Raw genomic sequence first — 13,677 nt, forward strand, 5'->3', positions numbered from 1 at the left:
GGGGAAGAGTATTACATCCAGTAAGTTACCTCTGGAGGAAACAATTACCACTTCCATCATTGTAAATGTGGAATGAAATCTGTTTACTCATTACTTTTTACTGAGACCTTTATTTCATATGCAACAAGACAATTTGGAGAGTAGGGAAGTTCTAAATCCATTGCTTTAGATTATCAAAGGAATACTCTAGGGCTATTGTGATACCTCCAACTACTAATTGGTTTTGTTCAGTCATATTTCTAAAATCTATAATTTCAAAATAATTTGGTAAGATAGTTATCTTGAAGTTGGATCAGGGCAAGATACTGTCCTTAAGTTAAATTATGGAATATATCATAAAAGGATGAACTTAATGCTCCATTCAACTTCTTACTACCATATTATCAAAGTAATAATAATTGCATATGTAACATAGTGTGAGAAGCGCGGAATAACAGTCTTTTGAAAATGGCTAGTGGTAGTGATACAGATGCAGAAATCTTTGGAAATGCTATGTAAATATTTGAGGTCAGAATTTGGTTTGAAGTGTTTAGGGAAAGAACAAGATATTCAAATGAGACAAATGGCTCAGGGGGTTAATGGAAACAGATGGATAGCAATTAGAGGAAATGCTAATCATGAAGCACCACTGCAAATAGTTCCCGGCTGGAGAAGAGCAGATGATCTGAGCCTGGGAATGGGAGGACGGAGAAAAAGGAAGAAATTGCTTATTCCAGCTCTTGTTCAACCTTTACATCTAAGAAAAAAAAAAAAAAAAAGGTAGAAAGCAACAAAGGAAATACCGTCAGATGGAAGTCATCTGTGACTCACAGTATCTGTATAATTTAGCCTTTCTCCCCTGCTTACCACCTCCCTCCCTCACCTGCTCTTCTTCAATCTATTTGCCTCTTAACCAAAAGTCAGGATTTGTTTTACAGTTTTGTTACTTTCTTCATTTTGTCATAAAGGTCCACAGAGTTTTCTCACAACTGCAGTCTTAGAATAATAGTGATAAAGGGGAGAGAAAAAGAACTGAGGGTGAAAAGGATGAGAAGGAAGGGGATTGGCTAATAAAATTTAATTTTTTCATGTTCAGGAAGTCTAGAAAAACTGAATGAAGTATGAGGGGGAGGGACTTAATATGGCTTATAAATCTACCAGGTACACGATCAAGATGATTGGCTGGAAATTCTCAGCTTGGGAAATCACTTTTAGCTGGAATAAGGGGAGCAAGCTGGAAAAGATGCAGAATTGTTGCATTATTGTTTGTTTTATTTTGATCGTATTTAAATATATTATACAATGATATTCAAAAAAACACCATGTTGCAATATTTATTATTTTAATGTTATGTTTCCTTTCGTGAGGCTACCATTACACTAGTCTGAGGCCTTAGTATTTTCACAGGAAATTCTCGGGCATAGTTGTAATCACTCACCTTCAAAAATCTTTAAACATGTATCTTGACCATTAAAGACCTAACTGAAATCATATTAGGTCAAATAAGATGAATAACACAAGAAACAGTGTATAAGAAGAATTAAAATATTTGAGAGAAAAGAAATCTAGTTATTGAATGGTATTTCGTGGAAAGATGTTTGTTCTCAAGGATAGCAACTTACTTTAATTGTACACATTCCTTGTTTTTTTGGCAATGGAAGAAGAACCACTGGGGTTTTCAAAACATGTATCAATCAAGTCATAATGAATATGTATATATCCTGATTTGAAAAAAAGTACATTTTATAAATATGTATATATCCTAAAGTTGACTGTTAAATATTAAAACAAATATAGTTTATTTAATAACAAAAAATAAAGCAGACATTAGAGACTATTTAGACATGATAATCAGTACCAAAAACCTTCACAGATAATTTGGCCAAATGTTTACATTTTCATCAGAGAAAGTGAGAAGTATTCAAAGGAATACACAAAAATAAGATTATTACTAATTGTATTAATTATAATATAATTATTACATTGTATAAATTATTATATGCACAATAATAATGCAACCACAATTCTTGTAGAAGCATGATTTTTAAAACGTTTAGAATAAGAGTATAGTTTAACTAAGCATATTATATGGCAGCAAGATTTCTACCTGAAAGTCAGAGGCCTGGATTTTTGCCCTAACCTTGAGCAAATGTCTTCACCATTTTAAGTTTCACTTATATATAAAATAAGAGCTTTGGACTAAGTCACTTTAATTCTCTTCCAATACTCATATTTTATGAATCTACAAAATCTTGTAATATTGAGGGAATGAGTTTTCAATCCAAGATTAGTGTTTAAAATTTAACTGCTTTCCAAGATTTAAAATTTACAAACTATACTCATTTTTAAGGAATATTTACATATTAAAAAAGTCTAGAAGCACATACACCAAAATGTCAACATTTATCTTATTTAACAGATATATATTATTGCTATTTCATGGCAGATACTATACTCTTCACCATGGATACAGTGGAAAACAAGGAAGGTCTGGATCTTACCCTCATGCAGTTTATAGACTAGTGCTTATCTCTGTGAGGCAAAATTGCAGTGTGATTTTGTGTCTTTCTTTAATCTCATTTTCTGGAGTTGCTACATGTAATACTATTGAAGTAAAAGAAAGTTACTATTTTAAAAATTCAACTGTTTTTAAGAATCATGTAGTCTTACTCTATCTTTACAAATAATGGTGCACAAAGGAATATTCAGAACTTGAATGACTCCAGGATATTTTCTAACTTTTATATTAGGTTCAGAGGTACATGTACAGGTTTGTTATATGGGTAAATTGCATGTCACAGGGATTTGGTATACAGATTATTTTGTCACCAAAGGAGTATGCATAGTATTAACAGGTCATTTTCCTATCCTCAACCCTCCTCCCACCCCCCACTCTCAAGTAGGTCCTGGTGTCTATTGTTTCCTTTTTTGTGTTCATGTGTATTCAATGTTTAGCTCCCACTTGTAAGTGAGCACATGCGGTATTGGTTTTCTGTTCCTGTGTTAGTTAGCTAAGTGTTACGGCCTCCAGTTCCATCCAAGTTGCTGCAAAGGATAAAATCTCGTTTTTTTAATGTCTTCATAGTATTCTATATTATATATGTGCCACATTTTCTTCCACCTAGTCTGTTTACCATTGATGGACATGGAGGTAGAGTCCATGACTTTGCTATTGTGAATAGTGCTGTGATGAACATACATGTGCATGTGTCCTTATGGTGGAATGATTTATATTTCTTTCGGTATATACCCAGTAATGGGATTGCTGACCCCAGGTTTTTTAATGAAAGCAAGACAATTGCTCAAATCTATTCTCACAAGCAATGGGCTTTCTGAACTTCATGCTGTCTGAATTTTATTGCTGACTTCTTATTATATTAGACCTTTGTGGCCAGTTGACCAGAGGACCCAAGGTAGAAACATCAGGCTGCTTACAATTTCAGACCCCATCTAGAAACCTAGGAGACACTTGTAAGCACTGTGGTCATAAAACACACAGAGGGTACTTTTTCTAAAGGCAAACTCTTATGGACAAACATCAGTAGCCCTATGTTCCATAGTAAAAACTCTATAGTACTACATATAATGATAGATTTGATCCAAAACTAGAGCAATCTATCTGATGAGACCCATCATGCTATCAAAATCCTTTCCAAGAGCTCCACAACACTGCCCACTACTTGATCAATTTTGTTCTCATCATTGTTTATTATCCTCTGTTTAGTTTTGTATGATGCACTTTTGTTGCCTTAGAGTTCTCCTTGACCAAGGACCTATTTTGGATAAATTGGAGATTGCTTTTAACATTTGCAGTGACGTTTGTCAACCAAATATTACTGTCTTTCTCATCACATTTTTTTCCTCTCCTCTCTGATAAATGTTCTTTTCATAAGTATTAACACTTCCAAATCATCCATAGGCCTACGTTCCACATGAATTTCACCTGATTGGCATTTTAGACATTGTTGTTATTGTTACTATGTTATTACAATTGCTTTTTCCTTACTACTCTGCTAATACATAGCTTGCTACATATTTTCATATGATTCATATAACCATTATTATTATTGCTATGACAGTTAATAATCTATTACTAATTGATATTAGTAATAACTCTAATATTAGTAATACCTCTAAGATGGTAGATCAGCAATTTTTAAGGGTTGACTAGCTTCTTTAAAATATCTTGCTGGCAGAAAATTAATATACTTCCACTGCAAACTGTCTATAGATATCTATGGAATACAAAAAGTGAAAATAAATGTTTGGATAGAGAATAGTCTTGGAAATAAAGGCAAATATATAAAACCATAGACCCTGAGACTGTTAAGGACCTTAGAGACCAGCCCAATGCAGAAATGTACTGTATAGGTTCCCTAATAGCAGACGTACTTATACGCAATATAGTAGTTATGGCCAAAAGAGGTATATATTATAATAATACACATATATAATAATGATATTGAGGATGACCTATGTAACTATATCAGGAAAAAGGTTCTTATTTTGTTAATAATCTAAGGGATAGTGCATCAATTCTATAGGCAGTCTACTATGATATTTAATAACTTCAGAAAATTCAGAATAATCTAGTAGAAATATCAGTAGCTTATTAATTTATAGAACTAGTTTGTAACCACTCTTCCCTCAATGTCCTATAGTTCTAGTGGTATTTCATTATTTTGCACCTAAGTTACATTCACCATGTTGTAGTTTAAGCCTGTGTCATGATATTCTGTAGCCAGTAGAAATAATCTATATTTTTATCTATAGTTTTTAAGGTTTATTGAGTTAAAATGATTCTTCATATATCTTGTCACTAACTTTTTATTTTAAAATTTTTTCAAGTCTTATAAACCCAAGGCTCTTTTGCAGACACAAAGTCAAACTAAATGTTATCTCTGCCCTCAGGGAATTTCAGTGTAGCTAGGAAAATGAAACAAATTATAATAACCCCAAATTGGTTACTAGCTGAGCTTAATCTAAGCTCTTTTTGGTTGTGCAATGTAAACTGCAAAAGCATTTGAATATGAAGATGATCTGGCTACAACAGTCCAGACTCTATTAATCACCAGGATTAATTCGGCCTGGACAACTGAACCTGTTCTCCTTTATTACTCAGTCCTGCCTAGAGCATGTGCCATAAAATATCCTAAGTGCTTTCCTCTCAAAAAACATTGCTGATAGACATTATTATGTACATTTTAAACATAAAAAGGCAAGACTCAGAAAAGTTCTTTCCTCAAGAGCCGCAACTAAAATCTTTTTGAGTCCAAGCCCCCAATATTTTCAATAAAATATGGTCATATTCCCCTATTGTATCACAAATAACAGAATAATTGTTCTTGTAGTAAATCCTCCAAACATCTCAAATCTAGCTGCAGGAACAATAGACTCTGATTAGTGCAAAGTACGTGGAAAGTATTGCCTTTTCTACTTTCATAATTAAGAGATTTCTAGAAGAAATGAGAATTTAAAATAATTGAGATCAATTAACAGTGACTGCCAACAACATTGTGTTGTGAAGGATTCTGAGGACATGTCTGAGAAGAGTAGAAAAAAGTGCCATAATTAATTATTGATGTTTACCATGAGACTTGAAAGGGGAAGTGGTTGAATATATTTTGTTCACTTATTTTTTATCCTTAATCTGCACATTCACACATTTTCCCTACATATAATTTTGTGAATTTATGCTCACTTTATTTTTTACTACTATCTATGCTATAATGGATATAGCATGGATATATCCATGCTTTGTTTGCCCTTTGTTATCACATAAAACACTAATTTTTCTATTTTTGTTTATTGTGACTACCTACTTCAAGCAATTCTTTTCCTAATTGTTAAGAGAACAGATCCTCAACCCATTTAATTTATTACCTTTATCAAGAGACTATAGTTTGTAACTTTGAAGAGTTAGATATCATATGGACATAAAGAATTAAAGTTAACATATAGGAATACAGAGTAATTTATAGCCACAAGGAATTGAGTTACGGTTACTATAGTAACCTTAACTATGAATGTTAAGTCTTTCTAAGGTAGAAAACTCAACCATAATAGAGCAGAAATATGGCTTTTTCATGCTTAATAAGCCAGAAATATTATCTATCATAATTATGTTCAATAAATTACATCTGTGGAGTAAAGAAACCGCTAAGGTGGTAAATCAGCAATTTTTAAGGGTTGACTAGCTTCTTCAAAATATCCTGTGGGCAGAAAAATAATATACTTCCACTGCAAATTGTCTATTGATATCTATGTAATACAAAAAGTGAAAATAAACATTTGGATATATAATAGTCTTGGAAATAAAGACTAATATCTAATAAAATCATAGACCCTGAGAGTGATAAGGACCTTAGCGACCAGCCCAAAGCAGAAATGTGTTGTATAGATTCCCTAATAGATTGTAGCCAGCCTTGGCTTAATCCTCCAACAATAGAGATCGTATTTTCTCACGAAGCAGTCCTTCTGGTTGTTGTACAGATTGAGGTGTTATTATAAAGTTGTTTCTTTGAGCCAACAATATGCCTTCTTTTTGCTTTTGCCCACTGATTCCTGCTCTGCTCTCTGGAATGACACAGTGAAAATAATCCCTATAACAACACTTGACAGTCCTTTAGATATTTGAAGACAGCTATTAAGGTTTTCCACTAGTCTGATTCCTAAGTTTAACCTGTCTCTGTTCCTTGAACATTTCCCATAGATCATAATTTTCTGACACGGCCAGCATCTGCCAGTCCCATAACAGATTGTAGATGTCTCTCTTGGATTAAAGGGGAAGCGGGTGCTGAATTGAACAAAGTAACTTTTCCATGTATCTAGTACATTCCAGGAATTGCGCCAACGTGATCTGACTATCTCAGAATGAAGGGATTTACACTTCCCATAATGTTCTTATTAAACATGTGGTCAACTAAATACTCCAGATTGTTTCACATGAACTGCTATCTGATTGCTTTTTCCTCCGATTTTTGTACTTACATATTTGCATTTCCAAGTCTAGACTGCAGACTTTTATTCCTGCCAAATTTCATCTTGTTGTTTTGGCCTGATATTTTTGCCTGGAAGTGTAAAGTTGGGCAATAAAATTTTGAATCTTGAGTCTACCATTGCCAAGCTCTTAGAATCTAATAATTATGTCTTCTGTATCCACTGACGAAAGTGTTGATCAGTAGGAATTGAGGAAAGGAACACTCCAGTCTTCCCTGTTTGCCTGCATTCCAGATTGAAACAGAGATAGGAATGATACCCTTATCTTACATATTTATGCTTAGTCTTTATAAAGCCTTTTAATACTACGGTCTTATGTAAACTCACACCTATAAGATGGACTTACAGCCATTATTATCTTTGTTTTACAGATAGGGATACTTGCAAGGTCATACAGCTACCAAACGGCACAGTTAAGACTAGAAACATAATCCAATTCTTCCCCCTCTGTACTATTGCATCTATCAGCAGGACCCAATCTTACCTTGGGGAAAAAAGTAGGCTCTATCTTACCAATACAAGCTGCCATGGAAGCATTAGGAAGACAGCATTAGGAAGAAAGGAAGGTTCTCAGTATCCTTTAACCTGACATGCACTATGTCCCTGATAAACAAAGCAAGCCAACATTTAAAAGTAATCTCTGGGCTATGATTCTGCTCACATAACCAGCATATCCATAAGGTTATTATGAGAGGTAATTCTTTTTTTCTAAAAATATTATACACCAATCTTAACATTCCATTCCCACCAATCTAATAACTGGTAAAATATGATAAAATATTTTTGAATGTTTTATCCTAAGAAGACATGTAAAAACATATATTCTTTTTTAGATATGAATCCTTTACATAATAATTTGTTCTACCATTTCATGATAGATAGGTTCATACTTTTCTGGAAGAAGGACATTATTAGGTGCCAAGTTTTCAGAAACCTTTACAAGACTCTATGATGGTTTGGAATATTGCTAAACAGGAGACAGTAGCTAATTGATGAAAGTTTCTTTGCCATACTGACAGGAATCTTCATCTGCATATAGAGACTCAAATTCATTTTTAGTTATTTTCTGATTACCTCCTTACATATACTGGTCTATGATTGCTTCTCTAACTTGATGTGTCTTATTTGGAAATCTTGCCCTTTTGTAGCAAATGTGGAATCAAAACAGGTTTTGGATTTTGTTACTTCTAGAGACCTGAGATCATTTGTCTCCAATATCGTTCTTTTTACTCTTCTTCCTGCTCTGAACATAGCTTAAAAAGTCACTTAGGCTGCATTTAGTAACTTTTTTCAAACTCTCAAATGTATTCTTGGTTTTAATCTTTCTGACATTATTTCTAGTTGTTTGTGTTTCTCTTTTGAATTAGAGCTTATTTTTGAGCTGCTTCTTTCTTTTTTTGCATCTTTTAAAGTGAAAGATTAATCAGAAAACTCTTTATACAGCAATACTGATTTATTTTTAATAATGTTTCCTCATTTTCTTTTTTCTTTATTTCTTTTTTAATTTCATCTTTTACAGATCTCCAACCCTCAAACTTTATTCAAAAAAAGAAATCTCTTACCCATTACATACCATATTCCATATTTAGAGTCTTTCAGTTAGAGGTGTATCTGTGCTTTTACTGAAATTTTAGAATTTTGCTTCTTTCCTAATTTATTACATTTTTATACCCTTTGAGTTACTGGCAAGAACAAATTAGTCAAGAATATGGCCAAGAATACCTTCATACTACAGAGAAAATGTAGTGATAAATGAGTTTGAACAGATGTTTTCCTCTTTGGTTTAAGCAAAAAAACTGGGGAAATACTCTTCCCAATCCATACACATTTTGTATGGATAAAGCCTTGGCAACACCAAATGGGATGGAAAAGGTCTTTGTAAAAATAAAATGTTATTCAGTGAAGTTTGATTACTATTATTTCTGGCATGCCAATATCTTAGAATTATTATTTCATGTGGTGGAAAATTTGAAGATGTGCATAAAAATTATTAAATTCCAAATACATGCAGACTTGATATCTTTAGGAGCTCATATTTTCTGTGCATTTAGGCCTAGCATATTGGTCTTATCAAAAGCTGAATCCTAACATGAAGAAATAAGCCCCTATCATTATAGGTTAGTTACTTCAGACGCTTACCAGTTACTATGATGTTAACCAGAGACTAGGTTGCCAACATAAAGGCTGCTTCTACAAGAGTCACTCTGCCCAGTGGTAGACAATAAGGAACTAGAACCTTGACAAGGAGAAATTCATTTTATTATGGTGAGATCCTTTGTGTACTCAGTATGGTAATTCCAGACAAGCTTGTTAGAAGATTCTGATCTTCCTATTTATTTCGTCATGCAGTACCTTCACTAGAAAATATTAATAAAAGCAACATATTATGGTCTCATAAGACCTGTTCCTATTTCCCTCATTCCAGAATCAATAACATGCATGACTGTGTGTTCCTAACTCATCCTGGAATGACAGCAACAACCACATGAACCAACTTTTTTCCACTTTAGAATTCATGAAGCCCCTTACATGTGCTATCTAATTCAATCCTCAGAATAGTGTTACCAGGCAGGTGACATGGTTTGGTTGTGTCCCCACCCAAATCTCATCTTGAATTGTAATCCTCATAATCCCCACATGTCAAAGGACAGAGATGGTGGGAGGTGGTTAGGTCATGGGGGTTGTTTCCCCCATGCTGTTCTTGTGATAGTGAGTTCTCACTAGATCTGATGGTTTCATAAGGGGCTCTTTCCCTTTCACTTTCTACATGAGCTCTCTCATCTGCTGCCATGCAAGACATTCTTGCTTCCCCTTCCATCATAATTGTAAGTTTCCTGAGGCCTCCCCAGCCTTGCAGAACTGTGAGTCAATTAAACCTCCTTTATTTATAAATTACCAGTCTCGGGTAGTATTTTTATAGCACTGTAAAAACAACTAATACAGTAGGTATAACTATTTCAATTGTACAGATGAGAAAATTCTTTGAAGGTCAATTACTTGCTTCAAGTGAAAGACTAGGTAGTGACATCAGTTAACTAGAACATCAGTGAAGGCAGATCTCCTTCAATTTTAAATACATCATGTATTCTTTTTGTTATGTTACAACTATGAGAAAATCTGTGACTTCTTTAAAAATTCCATCAGAGGATTCAAAGAAGAGATAGAGGCAGAGGTTAATGGTAGCTTAGGTCTAGAATAAGTGGGATTAAATAAGGGTAAACCTAAATAACAAGGTCCTCAACTGGAAAAAAATTAAAGAATTATTGCACAGAAGGATCCCATGATAAGAACTCTCCAAAGAGAAGAAATGTCAGTGGCTCCAGCTCTAGAAATCACCTCTACTCTCAAGTGGGATGAACCCTAAGATGAAATTAAAAGGTTAATTAGGATCTTTGGCTGCTGAGACATACTTCATTGGGCATTATGAGTAAATGGAGAAAGACATCAGATGATGAGAAAAGCAAAGAAAAAAAATTCAGTAGTTTACAGTCGTTATATTAGACAAGAAAGACAAGCTTTCCAATATCATATCTTTATTTCTTGTAGTGAACTACATTTCTGTTCGCCAAATATTCTTGTTTCCCTTCCTGCAATGTTCGTCACTGCAGAACCCTTCCTGTGGGAAGATTATACATTCCCTTCCTATTGCACTTGAAAGTGATTGTGAAACTTGGTTTGACCAATGAAATAAGAACAGAAGTGAGTGTGTGTGTTCTGAGTGCGAGCTTTAAGAGACAGCTCATGCTTTGCCATGTGTCTTTTCTCTTCTTCAAGAACAGCAACATCCTGAGCAGCAAGAGCTCCAATCTATCTATTAAGGCTTGGCAGATTAGTCTTATCAGAAAGTTGAATCTTTTCTTTTTTCAATTGTTAGCATTTAATGGACATCCCTCCATGTGGCTTCAAGCCCCCAGGACCCCAACCCCACAACCCCACCCCACCCCTGACACCCTTAATCATCTCCTTGGCTCTTCTGCTGAAGAATTTGGCCTTCATGATGACAGCTGCTTTGGGAGTTTTCCCTTTTCCAGAACTTTTTAGTTGTCAGATCATACCACGTCAACAATGGGAGCAGCTCAAGTCTTGTTTTTAGCAACCTTCACCCATGTCTGCTCCCTAATGAAAGTCCACAATTTGTCAAGGTTGACAGCAGGGCAGAAGCTCTGGTTTCTCTTTAAGTGGTAATGCCTCATGCAAACTTTCCCAAAGTAACGTGGGTGATATTTGTCAAAGTTGCATCCTGTGTGATGCATGCCACCAGCCTTACCACGGCCTCCTGGTTCCCTCTAGTGCCTTACTATGCAGCTGTGGCTGTGGATTACGTAGCCCAAAAGCTTTTGGGTCTTCCTCAGTCTGGATGGCATGTCAGCAGCCCAGACAAAAGCAAGAAAGCTGAATCTTAATGACAGAGTGTGCCTAAGTCAATCCTGGGACCACTCTCCATTACACTTCCTACAATTATATCCTAGGTGCTCTCATTCAGTCCCATGACTTTAAATACTAACCACAAATGAACAACTTGTGAACCTCATAAAGGTTACCTTCAGCATCAGCCTCTCCTCTGAACTCCAGGCTCATGTATTCAATATCTCCTCTTACATATCAAATAAAGACCTCAAACCCAACATGACAAAACCTACCATGTGAATTTCTCTCAAGTTTTCTATTCTCATTTTTTCAATTTCAATATAGAAATTTCCTTTCTCTCATTGTTTACATAAAAACCTTGAGATCATCCCTGCCTCATCTCTTTTCTCAGGAGCCATATCACATAGGCAAACTGTGTGAACTCTGCCTTCCAGTCATACCCAGAGTCTGTCTCCACCTTTATCACTAGAGTCTCAACCATCTCTGTCTCTCACTGGATTATTGCAATAGGCTCCTATTGAAACCCTTCCACCTGGTTTTTAGGCACCATGTACTCCACACATGGGAGCCACTGGGATCATCTGAAAATAGAAGTTAAATCATCTCATTCATCTGAACTCATAAGACAAACTCCATATTCATTATCCTCCCCTTCAATTAACCTCTTGTTCTCCTTCACATGTTTCTTTTTCTTGTAGGACCTTATCTCTCATCCTGTCCTTCATCACTACCCTCCAAATTGGCCTCCTTTCTGATCCTCAAATAAGAGAGGCATGCTGTCACCCCAGGGCATTTGCATTTGCTTTTCTTCCTGGAAAAGGTTATTCCCAAGCTATCTGCACACTTTAATTCAAGTGTTTACTGAAACATCATCTTACCAAAAGTCCTTCCTTGAGCACATTATACAAAATAGCATTTAATCTTCCAGGGAGAAGTCCCTGGCTGAGTGTGGAAGCTTGCTGCATGTGATCTGGGCTGCCAAGGCAGGGTGAGTCTGAGCTGGCACAGAATCACCCCTCATAGCTTCAGCTGAAATCAGGAGTGGGCCACATGGATGTGAAACACACCCTAGAAGCACTGACTAGTGTTGACATGGAGATATGATGACAAGTTTTTGCCCAGTTAAATGAAAATTTGTGTATAGATGAAAGCAATTAACTGATGAGGCTACTAAATGAGACTTGGAGAAGATTGACTACTGACTGAGGCAATTATTACAAAGTAATTGTCTAATGAGGACTAATTCTAGCAATTTTACTAATGTATCATAAGGTCATTTCCCTAACTTCCTCATCAATTTTATTATTTTGTAAGCCATTGCCACCCAAACTGTTTTTGTTGTTTTATTTTGTATTTTTTGATTTTAGATTTATCTGTTTAAATTTTAAAAAGATAAATGCTTTACATATAAAAGCTATAGGAAGCTATAAAGAAATGAAAAGTTTACTATATTTCTTATCCTGCTGACAGAAGTTTAAAAAAAATTGTAGTTTGGTGTGTAAACTTTCAGATTTTAAAAATTTTCTGTTTGAATGAACATTTACTTATATATAGTATTTAAAATAAACTATATCAACTGTTCACTAACTCGTTTTTCACAAATACAATATATATTAGGTCCTCTTCCATCACTACAATAGATTCCTCATTATTTTTACCAGTTGTATAGTATTCAATTACACAGAAATTCTTTAACTGATTTCTCTAATAAACATTTAAATAATTTATAATTATTTATTATTAAGAATTATGCTCAAAAATCAAAATGATAAAAAGCAAAGTGCAGTGTTCCACATACATACTACACAGATTCTGGTTTTGAAATGTGATTCTTCCACTAAATGGAGTTAGGGCTTCTCAGAAAAATGGCTGATTTCAGAGCTGGGACAAAGAGAATGAGCCTGAACCATCTTGTTGTATCAGAAACTAGGAAAGTGTCCTAAAAATGATTAGGTTATGTCAAAAGGACATATAAGCTAGCTTAAAGCAGACCTCATTTGCCAAATCTGATATAATTTGGGCACCAAAAAATTATATCTTAATAAATATTGTATTTGTTAATATTACGTTAATAAATCCTCATAAAATATTTTTTCTTGAATTAAATTAAAATCCATTATTCCATACTAACACAAAGAAAAAATAGATAGATAAAAAATGAGAATCTTTCTTATAGAAAGTAAACAAATAAATGTAGAAGAAATGGTGGAATTAGAAAATCTGTATTTGGCAATCATCATACTAATAATTGATTTAGGTATACATCATTATAGGATACTAAGATGATTAGGTGGAAGTTTGAGGGATACCCAAATATTTGTATCTTTCAAT

At 34.5% G+C, this 13,677-nt stretch overlaps 1 pseudogene; it reads right to left on the reverse strand.

Moving 5' to 3' along the window:
- Nucleotides 1-10,848: 10,848 nt before the first annotated feature.
- LOC112635854 lies at nt 10,849-11,342 on the reverse strand (annotated as a pseudogene).
- Between the last annotated feature and the right edge of the window lie 2,335 nt (nt 11,343-13,677).

This window comes from Theropithecus gelada, chromosome 12 (genome assembly GCF_003255815.1).
Source record: "Theropithecus gelada isolate Dixy chromosome 12, Tgel_1.0, whole genome shotgun sequence".
In the NCBI taxonomy this organism is placed as follows: Eukaryota; Metazoa; Chordata; class Mammalia; order Primates; family Cercopithecidae; genus Theropithecus; species Theropithecus gelada.